At 38.9% G+C, this 17,901-nt stretch overlaps 1 pseudogene; it reads right to left on the reverse strand.

The window, feature by feature from the left end:
• Positions 1–17,901, reverse strand: part of LOC107153431 — a 54,864-nt pseudogene continuing 36,963 nt past the window's right edge.

Consider the following 17,901-nt stretch of genomic DNA (forward strand, 5'->3'; position numbering starts at 1 on the left):
TTAGAAATCAGCATCCAAGGTAAAAGAATTCCCTGTTGGATTTGACATCTCTCCCATCCTCTGATACTCACCTACTTTCTTCTCAAAGAAGTTAATCTTGTCTTCTGTGAAATATTCTCCATAAAGTCAGATGGATTTTCTACTCTGAAAACCTTGCTAAAGCCCAGCTTCATCATAAGCCTGTCTGCCACGAATTCAATATACTGCTTCATCAAAGTGCAGTTCATCCCAGTGAACTTCACAGGCAAGGCCTCCATGAGGAACTCCTGTTCTAAGCTGACAGCATTGATAAATATTTCTTTTACTCTCTGCTCCAATGGTTTGTGTAGCAGGTGTTTGAACATCAGGCAGGCAGAGTCACAAAGTAAACCCTCATCTCTGCTAATAAGTTCACTGGAAACTTAGGCCAGGCATCAATCCCCATTTCTTGAACTAGAATATTGATTCAAAAGAAACATAGAAGAAGTTTCCTTCCACAGCGGCAAAGGCTACAACACATTCTCTGTAGGTAGCTTCTTTGTCCCCAATCCAATGCAAGACCTAATTTACTTTCTTCTTTACATAAGGTATTGTTTCAATGGCATTGAAGAGAAATTCCCTTTCTTTGAAATCTTTAAGTGTCAATAAGGAGACTATACATTTCACAATGTAGTTTTCCATGGCAATTTGGAAGTCATAGAAACAGTGAACTTCTGTAATTTGAACTTCCTGGCTTAATCACTCCACCAAATTTTCATTTATTATGCCATCACTTGCTGCAAAGAAATTCATAATTATGAGACATAAAATATCATACCTCAGATTTCAGGGCTTCCTAGTATAGAATGTCCTTGGAAATAGCTACCACCTCTTCTGTCAAAAAGGAACCTTCAGCCTTCTTAGAAATCTGCCAAATATCATGGTATCTGATAGGAAAGAAGACAAAGCAGTGAGGGTTCTCTCTCAGTATAGTGGTTCATCCTCCATGCTGGGTGCGGTACTTTAGTTTTCAGCTCCATGGGCTCCTAGAAGATACTCCTTGCAGTCTTACTGATTAGGATTCAGGTCCCACTGAGGGCTGGGGGGGTATTCTTCTTGTCTGTCAGGCTGAGCCCCTTCAGTGGTAAGAGCTGCAGCTACTGCTGGTCTGAGATGTTGGCGAGTGGTGGCAGTTGCAGACATGGAGGTGACAGTGGACAAAGTGGCTAAGTGGGACCTGCAGCACTCGATATCTGTAATGTTAATTGTCACAATAAACAGAAATGATGAGATCAGTTATTGCGCATCATAAAAACTGCACATTTGCAAAAGGGTTTACAATTTCGAATAGTGAACAGGGAAAGAACAGAAGTGATGTATGATTATGAGGCAGGAGGAGAGAAAATAGAAGTAAAAAGTTAAAGGAAGAGTGAAAGAAAGAACAATAAAGATTGGCTGTTAACAAAAGAAAAGAGAGAATCTAGGAATCAAGTGAAATAAAAAATATGTATAGTAAAAACGAAAAAAGAATACAAAACAAAACTGATATATACTAATAAACATTCTAGTCCTCAAAATACTGATTCATGAAAAATGCTAGAAATGAGAAAAAAAGAAACAAATATGAATATGTATAAGTGTCCAAAAACCATTTAGGTTACAATTAAACAGAGAAAAGAAAAAAAAATTAAAAGGGGAAAAAAAAAGAGATCTCAATGAAAGTTGAAGAATTGTTTCTGTTGGAGTTCAAAATATTCTTGACTCCCCTCCTCAGCAGTGTAGGTTGGGTGGACTGGAGTGTGATATCAGCCCCAACCTCAGGGTGGGGTCACTGGTATGTTCTGTGAGTGGAAATCCTGTAGATGGAGCTCCTGGAGGCAGGATTTAGGCTTCGGTATGCTCCAGGTTCCTCATTGAATGGCTGTTGGTCTGAAGATTTTAAATCAGCGCACCTCCAGGGCTTAGCAGTTGCTGGTCCACATTTAGGAGACTCCACCCTAAGGATCTCACCTTGGTTCCACTTGTGCAGTGGAAGAGCTAATTCTTAGTTCCCTCTGACACCTGCAGACCCTATGTTTTGTGGTCTTTGTGGTTCTTGGGTTCAGTCTCTGAACTTAATCACTCCTGCCCCTGCCCTTTCAAGTTCCCAACAGGGCCTGTCTCTTCCAGTTGGTCATGCAAGTGGCTGGATTGGAGGGGGAGGGAGAAAACCAAGTGGGTTTCCAAGATCTGTATTCCCCTGTGTAAACCGCTCTCTGTGTTTGATTTTCTCCTGGTCACTTAGGCACACTCTATGTTTGGTGTGGGTTTGCCAGGGCTGTATTTCTGGCTAAGTTTTGGTTTGCCAGGAATCAGCTCCGCCCAGCAGCTGGACCCCATGCAGAGGCTGCAGAATGGTTCCTTCCCTTGTACTCTCCAGGGGGAGAGTATCCCACACAAGGATACTGTGCAAAACACCTTTCAGTTTAGTGGAGCCATGTCTTTGATCTCTGATCTCTTAGTACCCAGACATGCCTCAGGCCTCCCAAAAATATGGGTTCCATTAATTCCCTTATCCCTCCATTTTGCATGGGGGACTACTCTGCCTGCCACCATGGTGGCACTAGGGATTTCTTCCTTATTTTATTACATCCAATCTCCTGTGTCCCGGATCTGCTTTGAATGTCTGGTACTAATTCCCAATAAAGTCCCTTTTTTGTTTTTTTTTCACCCATCTTGCTGAGAAGCTACTTATCTGCTTTCTTGGTTTCATGCCACAGAGCAGCCAGGAAAGCAACTTCCTCTATTCTGCCATCTTGAAAAACACCCTTTTTGGTAAAGTTTAATGCCCATTTGCTGACATTTGTTTCTGGCTGTTTTTGTGTTCTGTTACAGCAGTGGCTGAGTTCATTGCATTGTCAGGGATAATATATCCCAGAAAACCTAAAATACTTAACCACCTGACTCACTAAAGAGAAAATTTGCCAAACCCTGCTCTATATCTTCAATAGGAAACTATGTTTGAGCAACAGGGATACATAAAATACATATATTGTACAAAATATATAAAAGACGTAAAATTAAACATAACAATAATTGACCAATTGATGCTTACATTCTTCATGAACAATAAATGCATTAAAAGTCCAGGAGATTATACATATACATATATATGGTTAGGGATTGCACCCAGGTGTGCTTAACCACTGAGCAACACCCCCAGTTCTTTTTATTTTTTTATTTTAAGCCAGGATCTTGCTAAGTTGCTGAAACCGGCCTCAAGTTTACAAAAAATGAGCAATAGAAAAGTATACTCAAATCCCATACAAGTTACTACAAGAAAAAATTAAAATTTAGGGAACTTTATAGCATCTCTGTGCACATTGAAGTTACACCAAAAAGATGACACTCAAAAAATAGATAAACTATAACCTATTATTTCAAAGTACATTTAAATACATTAGGAAAGTCAATTGTAAGACATGAAAGAACAGCAATCAAAATTAGAAAAATTCAAAATGGGATGATGAGAAAGAATTAAAAACAAAAAATTTTGAAATGAAAATTACAGAGGGAAAACAAATTCAATAACTGATGAAACACCTTAGGAGGAGGAACTTATAGGAGTTTAGGGTATAAGCATCAAAAATAGGCAAAGTATATAATAGAATTTTTAAAGAAAATCAAAGCAAGTGTTCAGAACAAATAGTAATTCTAGAACAATTTTTAATAATTCAAAGAATATTCCTGAAGTAATTTAAAATTGCATATTGATATAGTATGTCCCTAAGAGTTAAATTAGTATGGCTAATACTTATTCTCTAGTAGAGTTATTGAAGTTTGAAGAAAAAAGTACTTCAGGCATTTCTTCAAAAAGAATACGAGGAAAATAAATTATTAACAGATTTTTTGATGTTAAATACTTTAAGACAAAAAAATAGAATAATATATATATTTACAAAGAAAAATTTTGTGAGCCAAGAATTTTTTATCTAGCAAAACTGACCTTGTTGTACAAAGGGTGCAAATTGAAGAGCTCAGAGAATATTGTTGCCAAAATTGCTCCCTCTGGAAAACTCAACAATGCAGAAAAAATTCTAATCAAATGTGTTAGCCATTCTTAATTTTTTGAAAGGAACTGGATATTGAAATGGGGCAAATTATATTCCATGCATCTTTGAACATGTCACAATGAACCCATTCTTATGTATAACTATAATGCACTAATAAAAAATGTGCTGTACTAGTGTTGAAGTATTTATTCACCAGGAATTCTGCCTATCTGAAGCACAACATTAAAGCAATTAGCAACAAAGGGCCACGGCATTCTGAGAGATACGGCATTCTCAGAGTCTAAAGCACTACTGGCCTTACAAAGCAAATTGGTGTGGGTTCCCTTAGTGACTGTCCAAACTAACTGCCACTGAGAATGGAGCCATGTTGGGACCTACCCAGGCTGTAGAGTGTGAATTGTAGGAGCAGCTTGTTTTGATGAGACTTCCAGGGGTCTCTCTGAGAAGACAATGCCTAAGCCTCCTGGTACTGCCATCTCCAGAACCAAGTAGCACCCTACTAGGCCTGACATTTGAGCACAGTGGCCACCAGCTAACATCTCAGGTCAAGTTCTGTTGGGGAGACTGCTCCAAGTGGTGAAGAGAATACCAACGCTCCTGACAGAGCTAAGGGCCATGAATAAAGACTTTAAAGGCAGGCCCAGTGTTAAGCAGCGTTGCTCATGTTTTTTTTTTTTTTCTGGATCTATACTTCCAAGAAAAATATGTTAAGGAAGAGTAGATAGGATACTAAGGTGTAAAACAAGTAAAATATGAACAGATAGTCTAAGGATATGAGACTGCTGGGGTTCTTTATGTTTTTTGTTTTGTTTTAGAGGTCCTGGGGATGGAACCCATTCCTTGCACATGCTAGGCAAGTACTCTACCATTGAACTATCCCCCAGCCTTCTTCATAGTTTTTAGCGAGAAGAAAAGAAACTCCCACTCATTACTGTAATGAAGAATAGCACAGGTTTTGTTGCGTTGAGGCCAGGACAGGAGCTGCACCTACAGCCAGGGGTGTCCTACCTAGGAACCAGAGTGTGAAAACTCCAGAGACTCATCTGTCAAGAGAGAAGCTGCCTTGAGAAGACAAGAGGGAACTTCAGAATGGCTGGGTAACATTGGGACATGGGTTTGGAGATCCTAACAATCGTGGGGGTTGGGAAGCTCCTGCATGAGAAGGTTGTGTCTCGAGCTTACGATGATTTAGTAAGGGATTTTTTTTCATGATAATGCAAAAGCAATACATATTCAGTATAAATCATGAATTTTGAATCTGGATCATTTCTAGAGATTAGAAAAATTCTGTATGATCTTTTCTTAAGATGCTTTGCAGGAGCATCAAGCCACAATTCTCAGTCAGCCCCAGGATCAAGAGGTAAAGAGCCATCTACGGTGTACTATACCGCTAAGCTAGGATGTTCAGTAGATTACGTATATCCAATGCATCTTCAACTCAATGATATTTTTAACTTACACTGGGTTGATCAGGTTATAACCCATTGTAAACAGCTATACTGTGACTTCCTACTCCTGGAAAGTCACAAAGGACAGTGCTTTTAATGTTCTCACTTTTTTTTTTTTATTGGGGATTGAACCCAGGGGCACTTTACCACTGAGCTACATCCCCAGTGCTGAGTAACTGGGATTACAGGAATGCATCACTGCACCCAGCTCCATGGGCGTTCATGCAGGGATATATCTCTTGGCACTACTTTACTTACCCAATGACACATGTGTCTTCTAAGCAGGGCAGGTGGTAACATGTCACATTCCAATCATAAGCCCCCTGCGTTCAAATGTGAATACAGTTATGAAATATGTACAAATTTGGGATGCATCACTAATTTTTTCACTTACCCCTAAAGTCTTACCACGATTCATTTGTACACCTACTGCAGCAAACATGACATTGCATAATTATTGATTTGACTCTCCCATGAGCTCTTCAATAGTTCACCTGTGCTTTATTCTGCTTTGATTCTCTGTTAACTAGCATGATGGCTAAAATAGGGGTCCTCTGTAAATATTAGATGAATGGAGAAATGATAGCTACTTCCTTGTCATATAATGTCACTGTTATGGAATCTCATTCCTAGCATAGTGGTTTATGACATGAGCACCTGATGCTCAACAGCTAATACTAAGGCTCATTTTAGAGACCCAGGTCCATGAGATAGTCAATAAGAGAAGTGTTCTATGATCATAGGAGTTTGAGAAATATACATTCCACATGGTTTTCTTGAAGTTGCAGAGTGCTATTAGTATATTAACACCAGAGGACCCTAGAGGAGAAGAACTTGTAGAGAGAAAGTGCCATTACTCTAGGCCACTGATTCAAAATTATAAGATTAGGAATAAGGATGAGTTAATTAAATAGCTTATGAGCACAATGTAGTGACAAACTTGATTTTGTCTCAGTAGCTGGTAAATAGAAATTGTGTTATACAAAACCTGATTGATTCGAGTTCATCCTTCAGTAGTTTTTCCAGGCTGTGCTTTCAAGTTGTTTACATGTATGATGTTTTGGCTCTGTATAAGATTCAGATGTCATTCTTTCCTCACTTGGAGGATTGTACAGACAATATTTTACTTACTTTCTCTTAAAATTGAGTGCTCTTTTGTAATGTTTCTAGTTAAAACAATTCTCAAACAGGGAGCACATTTCATTGACTAGTTTAACCATGAATGACTAAATCAGCTGGAAGACAAAAGAGCTCCATCAGAGGCATTAAGAAATAAAATTTTCTCCCCAAATCTGTCAACTCACTTTTTAAAAATTTAGAGCTTTATAGTTATACATAGTAGTTGGATTAATCCCATCAAATTCTTACATGCATGGAAATCTATTTAAATTCATGATAACCCATTTTCTCTCCTATTTCCTCTCCTATCCCATTCTTCTTCCTCTATTCTACTAGACTTCCTTTTGATCATCTATTAATTTGTATTTGATGGGCTTTTTATGTTATCTTATTCTTCCTCCCACTTTCCTTTATTTTACTCTAGCTTCAACATTTGAAAAAAATGCAACCTTTGAGTTTCTGAGTTCAACTAATTTCACTTAGCATCATATTCTCCATTTCTATCCATTTGCTGGCAAATGCCATAATTCTTTTTTATGGCTGACTAGAACTCCATTGTTTGTGTGTGTGTGTGTGTGTGTGTGTGACAGTTTCTTTTATTTATTTATTTATTATTTATTTATTTATGTATAATTATTTAAAACAGCAGAATGCATTACAATTCTTGTTACATAAATAGAGCTCAAATTTTCATATCTCTGGTTGTATACATAGTATACTCACACCAATTCGTGTCCTCATACATATACTTTGGATAATAATGATCATTGCATCCATCATTAATTACCTCGTGCCCCCCTCCTTTACCCTCCCACCCCTCTGCCCTATCTAGAGTTCATCTATTCCTCCCATGCTCCCCCTCCCTATCCCTCTATGAATCAGCTTCCTTATATCAAAGAAAACTTCGGCATATGGTTTTTTGGGATTGGCTAACTTCACTTAGCGTTATCTTCTCTAACTCCATCCATTAACCTGCAAATGCCATGATTTTATTCTCTTTTATTGCTGAGTAATATTCCATTGTGTATAAATGCCACATTTTTTTATCCATTCATCTATTGAAGGGCATCTAGTTTGGTTCCACAATTTAGCTATTGTGAACTGTGCTGCTATAAACATTGAAGTGGCTATAATCCTGTAGTATGCTGTTTTTAAGTCCTTTGGGAATAGACCGAGGAGAGGGATAGCTGGGTCAAATGGTGATTCCATTCCCAATTTTCTAAGAAATCTCCATACTTTCCATATTGGCTTTCCATATTGGCTGTACCAATTTATAGTCCCACCAGCAATGTATGAGTATACCTTTTCCCCCACATCCTCACCAACACTTATTGTTGTTTGTTTTTATAATAGCTGCCATTCTGAATGGAATGAGATGAAATCTTAGAGTGGTTTTGATTTGCATTTCTCTAATTGCTAGAGATGATGAACATTTTCATGTGTTTGTTGATTGTACATCATCTTCTGAGAGGTGTCTCTTCAGGTCCTTGGCCCATTTATTGATTGAGTTATTTGTGTTTTTGCCTCTAGCTTTTTGAGTTCTTTATATACGCTAGTGATTAGTGCTTTATCTGGGGTAAAGATTTGCTCCTAAGATGTAGGTTGTCTATTCGCCTCACAGATTGTTTCTTTTGCTGAGAAGAAACTTTTTGATTTGAGTCCATCCCATTTATTGATTCTTTATTTTAATTCTTGTGCCACAAGAGTCTTATTAAGGAAGTTGGGTCCTAATCCCACATGATGGAGATTAGGGCCTACTTTTTTTTTTATTAGATGTAGGGTCTACAGTTTCTTAATCTATTAATCTATTGATAGACATCTGGGTTGATCCCATAATTTCGCAATTGTGAATTTTTCTGCTCTCCACATTGAGGAAACTATTTTGCTATAGTATGCCAGTTTTAGATCTTTGGGGAAAATACCAAGGGTGGGATAGCTGGGTCATATGGTGGTTTCATTTCTAGTTTTCTGAGGAATTTCTACCCTGCGTTCCAGAGTATTTGTACTAGTTTGCAGTCCCACCAACAAGGTACAAGTGTTACTTTCCCCCCACAACCTCACCAGCATATATTGTTCATGTTCTTGATCATTGCCATTTTGATTGGAGTGAGATGAAATCAATGTAGTTTTGATTTTCATTTTCCTGTTGCTAGAGATGTTGAATATTTTTTATATATTTGTTGGCCATTTGTGTTTCTTCTTTTGAGAAGTTTATTTAGCTCTTTTGCCCATTTATTGATCATATTAGGTTACTTTTTGGTGTTAAGTTTTTGTATATTCTGGATATTAATCCCATATTGGAGAAGTAGTTGGCTAAGATTTTCTCCCATTCTGTGGCTCTCTCTTCATGCTCTTAATTGTTTCTTGGCTGTGCAGAAGCGTTTCAGTTTAATGGCATCTGACTTATTGATTCTTGGTTTTATTTCTTGTGCTTTAGGGGGCCTTGTAAAGGAATTTGGTGCCCTCAACTATATGATGAGTGTTAATCCTATGTTTTTTTCTAGCAATTACAAGGTTTCTGGTGTAATTTCTAAGTCTCTGATCCATTTCAATTTGAGGTTTGTGCAGGGCAAGAGGATCTAATTTCATTTTTATACATACAGCAATCCAGTTTATACAGCACCATTTGTTTAAAAGGGTCCCTTTTCTCCAACATACATTTTTGGTAACTTTGTCAAATATCAGATATGGTTATAGATATGTGGATTTGTCTCTGTGTATTCTATTCTGTCCCATTAGTTTTCATGTCTATTTTGATGCCAATACCATGCTCTTTTTGTTACTATAAATCTGTAGTATAATTTCAGATCAGGTATCGTGATGCCTCCTGCTTCACTTTTCTTGCTTAGTATTGCTTTGGCTATTTTGGGTCTCTTATCCTTCTAAATGAATTTAAAAAAAACTTTTTCTAATTCTGTGAAGAATCGTTGGTATTTTGATGGGGATTGCATTGAATCTGTATATTGCTTTTTGTAGTATGGCTATTTTGACACTATTAATTCTGCCTATCCAATAACATGGGATATTTTTCCATCTTCTAGGGTTGTCTTCTATTTCTTTCTTTAATGTTCTATAATTTTCATTGTATAGCTCTTTTATTTCCTTGGTTAGATTAATTACAAAATATTTATTTTTTTTTAGGTTACTGTGAATGGGATGGTTTTGCTGATTGCTTTCTTGGCTGAATCACTGTTGTAGTATAGGAAAGCTACTGATTTCTGGGTGTTGATATTATATCCTGGTACTTCGCTAAACTAATTTATAAGCTTTCTAAAAGTCTTTTGGTGGAGTACTTTGCGTCTCCTAGATAAAGGATCATAGTTGACAAACAGATAGTTTGACTTATTCTTTTCTTATTTGTATCCTTTTGATTTCCTTTTCTTGCCTGATGGCTTTGGCTAATGTTTTGAGGACTATTTTGGGTAGGAGTGGTGAGAGTGGACATTCTTGTCTTGTTCCTGAATTTAGAGGAAATGCTTTTAATTTTTCTCCACTTAGTATGATGTTAGCTTTGGGTTTGTCATAAATGGCCTTTATAATGTTGAGGTAAGTTCCTTCACTCTCCACTACTCCAGCATTTTTAACATGCATGTGTGTTGGATTTTATCAGAGGTCTTTTATGAAATGATCGTGTGATTTTTGTTCTTAATTTTGTTTAAGTGATGAATTACATTCATTGATTTGCGTATGTTGAACCAACCTTGCGTCCCTAAAATGAAACCCACTTGATCATGGTGTATTATCTTTTTCATGTGTTTTTGAATGCAGTGTGCTAATATTTTATTAAGGATTTAAATTTACTTTTAAATACCTTTTGTTATACCATAATCCTTTGCTGAGGGCATCTTTCTTCTTTAGGTCTTGTTTTGTGGAACCATAATTTCCATCTAGTAAATATTCTTTATCTATCTATATTTAATCTGTTTCTTCTAGTATCTTTGACTGGCTTCCTCGAATAGCTTTGTTCCTTTAAAAGGCAGCCTTTCACTCTGTCAGCTATGCTGAAGGGTGGTGTTGAGTTTGGGCTGAGGGCTAGTCAGCAGGCAGCTTTGATTTTCTTTTTCTAGTTCTGGAATGGAACCCAGTGCCTGGTGCATGCAAGGCAAGCACTCTATCACCAAGCTATACCCCAACCCAAGTCAGCTTGAATTTTGCTGTTGTCTATAAACGCATCCTCAGCAATATTGCTTTCCTTGGTTTCAATTAATTTGTAGTTTTAACTGAGTGAATGAATCCAAATAGTGTATTTTCACTATTTCTTTTCCTACAGGCTACCACGAATCCACCTTTGCTTTCAGAAAAACTGAGTACCACCCCAAGGGCCAAGAATAAATTGAGTAAACATTGTCATAGAGATGCCCCAAAGAGCTTTCTTTTTTTTTTTTGTGCATTAAATAGAGACACATTTGAATTTTCATTATGCAGTGACAACCAGAATGGTTAAATAGATAACATTTGACTGATGGAATGGCACCTTGAGTCCCATTCTCTCAGGCCATTTTTAAAGAGAGGCACACTATCCATAATGCATAATGGAAGGGGTGACTTTTTGTTTCATGTTGTTGTTTGAAGAAGGAGTTGGGGAAATCTATTAAGCCAATCATTCTGAATTTTGGAATTCTTATTTTAGATCCTTCTGCTGATAGGCAAAAAATTTACTGGTTAAAAATAATTCAAAGTGTACATTAACTCCAGGATGCTGCCCTCTGTGTGTAATGGCTCAAGTATCTTAAAGCCCTCTGTACTATCTCAGGAAGCTGGAGAAGGTGCCCAATGATAAAAGGTAAGCAGAAACTCAGCCATGTTCACCTTGAAATCTGTCCAGGGACAACCCAATGTTGTCAGGGAACAACCTGAAACAAGAAACTAAAGGAAAAATAAGGAGTGAAAGTGATGATCATTGAATCAAAATAGTATCTTCATACAATGATGTGTTGCTTAAACATGGAGATTTCATCATTGTGAGAACAACAAAAGTTATGTATACCAAAAATGATTTTTAAAAAGGGGAGGAATAAAAACAAAGGGGGATCTGAGTAAAATAGAAGGGAGACCAATAAAGTAGAGGGAAGGGGATTCAGAAGGAGGGAGGAGGGGAGATCATCGGAAGTATCTGATAACAAAATCTGCCAAATTATGCTGTACATGTACAAATAGGCCACAAATAATTCCACTTATATACAAAATAATAATAGTGCACTATTTAAAATAATAATAGGAAGGAAATCAGGACAGAAAAGTGAGTAGATTGGGGAGGGAAGAGAGGGAAAGGGAAAGTACTAGAGAAGGAGACTGAGCAAATTGTGTATATATACAAATATGGCATAACAAATCCCACTAATATGTATAATTATAATGCTACAATTAAGAAAGGTTACATATAGAAACCCAGATGGTGTAGCCTATATGGTATAGTCTATTGCCCCTAGGCTGCAAATCTATATAGCATGTTACTATACTGCATACTGTGATCTACTGTAATACCAATGTAAGTATTTGTGCATCTAAAATAGAAAATGTATAGTAAAAATACTAGGAGATAGGAATTTTTCAGCTCCATTATAATCTTTTAAAAATCTGTTCTTTTTAGATACAGATGACAGTAGAGTGTATTTTGACATATTATACATACATGGTGAATAACTTATTCTAATTAGGATCCTATTTTTGCAGCTGTACATGATGAGTTTCACTGGTTGTGTATTCATACATGCACATAGGAAAGTTAAGTCTGATTCATTCTACTGTCTTTCCTATCCCCACCCCCACCTCCTCTCCCTGCCCTGACTTCCCCTTTGTCTATTACAATGAACTTCTATTCCTCTGTCTTCCAACACTTCCACCCTTATTGTTTGTCAGCATCCGCATATCAGAGAGAACATTCAGCCTTTGGGTTTTGGGGATTGGCTTATGTCACTTAGCACGATAGTCTCCAGTTCCATCCATTTACTGGCAAATGACATAATTTCATTCTTTACCGCTGATCCATTGTAACCCTTATGGGACCATCCCATGTGTAGCTCATAGTTGATGAAAATGTTGCTACCTGCCCTTTCCTAGTACTGCTAAGAAATTGGCATTTGACCTGGCATGCTTTTATTGTGGCCTTGCCCCTTCACTGTAGCAGGGTCTTCTGTAGCAGGTATGATTTGTAAGTGAGCTCCTCCCATAACAGGAAATAGGATCAGGGGAATTTCCTGAAATACAAGTGGCTATTCATCCTTTCATAGACATTAATAAGAATAAGAGGTGATTCATTTAGAAAACATTCTTGTTAGGAGAAAGTCTTAGGTATAGAAGGAAAGGTATAGACACTGGGGGTGGGGGTGGGAGCCTTATTGCTGGGATCCACTATCATTTGCCTTTTTCTTGGTCATATACACACAGTTCCTGACTTACATGGTTGGACTTAAAATTTTTCAACTTTACATTGGTGGAAAAGTACTGGTAATTTTTTTCACTTTCAGTACAATGCTCAATAAATTACCTGAGATATTCAACACTTTATTATATAGTAGGCTTGTGTTAGATGATTTTGTATAATTGTAGGCTAATACAAGTGTTCTGAGCACATTTAATGTGAGCTACACTGAGCTAGATGTTTGGTAGTTCAGGTGTATTAAATGCATTTGTAACTTAGGACATTTCAACTTTTGTTGGGTTTATTGGGATGTGACACCATCATAATTCAGGCATACCTGTATAAGTTTCTTTCCAGTCCACAGTTTTTCAGATGAGGGGAAGCCAGCAAGGGACTAAGCAAAGAGCAGGTTATTTTCTCCCCTCAAAACTGTTATTCTCTAATTAACCATGGAGAATTTTCTCTTACAAAAAAAATCCAACCCCTCATGGAAGGTGTGAGGTACCACAATTTTACTGTTTGGTTGATAATTTTAAAGTTTACCTCTGATATTAACCTTGAATCAAATGTATTTCAAACTTTGCCATATTCATTTTGTATTTTAAGTACCCAGTGCATTTTCTGGCCCCCAGAAATGTTTGTTAAATAAGTGAATAAATAAATATTATGAATCTGAGCATGGTGACACATGCCTATAATTGCAGCAACTAGGGAGTTTAAGGCAGGAAGATTGCAAATTAGAGGTCACCCTTAGCAACTGAGATCCTGTCTCAAAATAAAAAATAAAAAAGGATTAGGGATGTAGCTCAGTAATAAAGTACCCCTGGGTTAAATACCCCAATATAAAAAAAAAAACAGAAAATAAGAAATGTGGGGGCTAGGGATGTGGCTCAAGCGGTAGCGCGCCCGCCTGGCATGCGTGCGACCCGGGTTCGATCCTCAGCACCACATACAAAGATGTTGTGTCCACCAAAAAAAAACTAAAAAAAAATAAAAAATAAAAACACTAAAATTCTCTCTCTCTCTCTCTTTAAAAAAAAAAAAAAAGAAAGAAATGTGATGAGAATGGGTAGTGAAGTAAGCTCATCCTCCTGGTGGCATGCTTGTCCTTGCATGACCTGTCAGGGAGAGCAGTACCAGCCTCATGAGGCAGGAGGGTTTGTGCTTCCCGCAAAAGAAGGGAAGGGGTTTCAGGATCATATCCCCACTCCAAAATTTTCCCAACCATCATCTCTTTGAACTTTCAAAAGAGGTTTGTTGGTCTTTGCTTGGAGATGGGGCTCAGGGCCTATGTAATACAGCCTAGAAGGCTTTTCTCTGAGGCCAGCCAGAACCAGGGTGGTTGACATTCTTCATTTTTTCTTCCTGATGCTCAGAGACTAGGCTGTCCCTTTGGGGCTTAGGTTTCCCCTGAGAATGGGTGAGGGGGAGGGCTGTGGGTATGTGGTGTGTGTGTGTAAATCAAAGTGTCCTTGATGGGGTCATTTTTTTTTACCTGGAGTTGGAATTAAAATGACAGGAACTTGTTATCACGGGCAGGAACATGGCTACCTGACCCTTACTGTGTGTACCTGTTGTTTATCTGCTGGCACCACTTGCTGACCATATGGCTTCTAGACTGTGACACAAACAGTGGGGACTGGAAATCTCAGACTGCCTCAGAGCTCTCCTTGTTCTCACCCTCCCCAGTCAAGAGGGGACCAGTTATGGGCATCCTCCAAGGTGAAGGGAGTATGCAGTTGAGTTTTCAGAGGGTGGAATATGCACTAACAAGAAGGAAGGAGGAGGCCCTTTGATCAGGCCTCAGCTGGGTCATTCTGATCAACTCTAAAGGGCCTTCCTGCCACAGCCCTGCCTACCTCGTTTATTCTCCACTACATTGCTTACTCACGCAGCAGGCATTGTACGTGATCTTCTTCAGAAGGCAATTCTGCTCAACAGGCTGGCATGGCTGACCATCACAGAACCAGGAAGTTGAAGCTGCCTGCCTCCTGTTGAAGGAAGCTGGGGAAGCTGCCCCACATGTAGGTCTGGCAGCTGATGAACAAGACACACAGGCCCTGCTCAGACTGGCCCTACTTACAAAGTTACTGCCCAGGAAACTCTGGGTACCCAGACTTTCTCTGAAACCTCCCAGTGGATCATATCTCTCATGGTGACTGAACACAGCAGGCCACCAGCTCAAAGGGGACATCTCAAACTGGAAGGCCTCCATGGCTGTGGCCCCCACAGTACCGATGCGGTGCCGTAGCAGGCCCCTCACAGGCCCTCTGGTGAGCTGAGCCACTGCTGGCACTCAGCAGGTCATAAATCACCAAACTGGAACGCCTTCAGCTGGAAGAACTCCACAGCTGGAGGAATTCTTTTCTTCCCCCAAACTTAACACATCATAAAACATAGCCATTTGGGAATGAGAACAACCAGGAGGTGTTTTCTCCTTGAAGCTCTGTTTGGGAAAGCTTGGAAAGTGAAGTTTGGAGTGCTACAGTCATACACCCCAGTCAACCTTACCAGCAAATGTGAGACACAGCTATGGCCACATGTCCCCACACTCCTCCTTAACTAGCTGGCTGGCTGCTGTAACCCAGTACTATTTAAAACCTATCACACAAAAAGGGCTTGGTTCTCTCTCTTTGGCCACCCTGGAATTGGGACCTTTGGGTTTACTGTAAGCAAGTGTAAGTTTGTCCTGGAATTCAGTGCTGAATCCTCTTGTTCTTATGAGTCTGTCAGCACATGTACCTGGCCCAGGTATGTGTAATGTGCTTCCTGTCTATGACCCACAGGTGTCTTCACTGCCTCATAGTGAGCAGAACATCTCCTAGGAGCCCTTTTCCCAATATAGAACCACCAGTGTAGGTAGAAGATGGTCTCCAGAGATGGCTATCATTAATTCCTCCCCTCCTGATGCATGAACACTGCTTGCTTTTGAGACATAGAGTTTTTCATGCCCTTGAATAAGTGCCAGATCTTTGATGTTCCCCAATCAATAAACTGACTAAAGTGATGATTCTGAGCCAGTGCTAGACCTGGCTCTTAGGAAGACTGGAAGCTTCTGCTTTCTGGAAGCCATTACCATGCTCTAAAAAAGTTTCTACTATAGTAATTCATACTGAGAGGTCACATGAAAAAGAAAGGACAGGCCACTTGGATGGGCATCCAGCCGTGAAACAGGGAACTTGTCAAGAGTGGATGCACCCATATGAATAGAAGACTCAGCATAGAACGAGGCACATAATAGCAACTGAACCAGTGTTCCCTTCCTTACTTTCCCAAATCCCTTTGCTCATCTGATTCTAGAGAAGCCATCTTTTATTCTGGCAGCCCTAGGTCCAACAAGACAAATTTGGATAAATATACATTTTGCTGTGGCATAGTGTGTGGAATGCTGAGCATTCCTCCTGGCAGAAGTGTTGATAACCACTTCAAATCTCGGCTCATGTGTAGGACATTCTTCACATTGTGAGAATCTCTATCTGGCCCTTTACAAAAACCCTTTCTTGGAAGGGCTTGAAGTCATCTCTAGATGACTTATCATACCTAATAAAAAGAAAATATCAAGCTTCATATATATGTACATGTGTATATATTAAATATACTGTGAAGTTAGGTGATTTGCGTATTTTATATGTGTATTTATATATAAAGCATATATATATATAAAGTATATATATATATATATATATATATATATATATATATATATAAGAAAGCAGTCAGCAATGTGAAAAATGTTAGGAGTGAGAAACAACTTGCTACATTCAGGAAACCACAGCTGATTAGCAGCTGGCTAGAACCAGGGAGAGGGAGAAGGGTTGGCTTAGCTTATATCCCAGGGGTTACCAAAGAGAAGGAGCAGATGGGACATATTAGTTTTGCAGAGCACCTTAATTGGAGATTTGGGATGACTGCATATCCCTGAAATAGGTCATGGTCTTGTAGGATGCTGTAGGCCTCACAGACTCCTGAAAGTATCTCTCTCAGACTATATTTATAATTTTCAAAACCATAAGTCCCTTAATTCAGAAAAAAGGGTAAGTAAATTACCAAAATAATAATAAAACTTCAAATTTCCCTTTGCTCCCCAAAGAGTCTTATCTTTACTAAAAGCTCCCTGGCATCTAAAACTGAGAAGTTTTGCATTTGGCAAACCTGTAACTTCATAAATACAAAGTCAGGCTTGTTCATTCTGCATGATGCCTGTCTGTATCCCAGGAAGCATGCATTCCCTGTAATATGCTGTGGACAACACCAGCATAAGACATCACATTTCCCAGAGGCTTCTGTTCCCACCAAAATTTGTTGCCCAGGAGTAATGAATTGCACAGTAGCAAGCACACAATTACTCAGGGGGCAAGCAACATCATTTGGTCTAGGAGCTCACTCACCAACAGAAGAAATGGATATGGCTGAAGGTGGGTTGAGGGTGCCAGGAGGGAGCAAAAACTGATGACAGGATACATCCAGGGGGAGAGTTCCTGAGAAAGGTTTCCAGAAACAGCATTTTAGTGGGGCCTTGAAAAGTAGTTGGATTTGAGGAAGAAGGTGTTACAGGTAAAGGAGAAATTGGAGTAAATGTATAATATGTAGGAGGATAGGGGAAGACTTTGGTCTAGAAATGGCTTGGAGCCTGAAATTAAGCACACAGACTGGGACTTGAGGTATTAGAGGCGATGTTGGCATCAGCAGAATCAGCAGTGGGGATGTGAGGTGCAACATGCCAAGCAGGGGTGTTCAGTACCCCCTTTCCTAACATGCACATCAGCAGCTCTGATTTACAGAGGCAGTTGTTCTTCCCTGGGGGAATGAGGGGAGTGGAGAATGCGTTTTCAAAAAGCTTCTTCAGGGACTCATTCCCTGTATTAATTGTATTTCATTTTCCATATTCTGATGCTTTAAAACTTGAGGCCTTGCTTTCACTCCCAGGGCTAGAAAATTCCCAGTGATAGTAAACAACTAGCAA

This window comes from Marmota marmota, unplaced genomic scaffold (assembly GCF_001458135.2).
Source record: "Marmota marmota marmota unplaced genomic scaffold, marMar, whole genome shotgun sequence".
Taxonomy (NCBI): domain Eukaryota; kingdom Metazoa; phylum Chordata; class Mammalia; order Rodentia; family Sciuridae; genus Marmota; species Marmota marmota.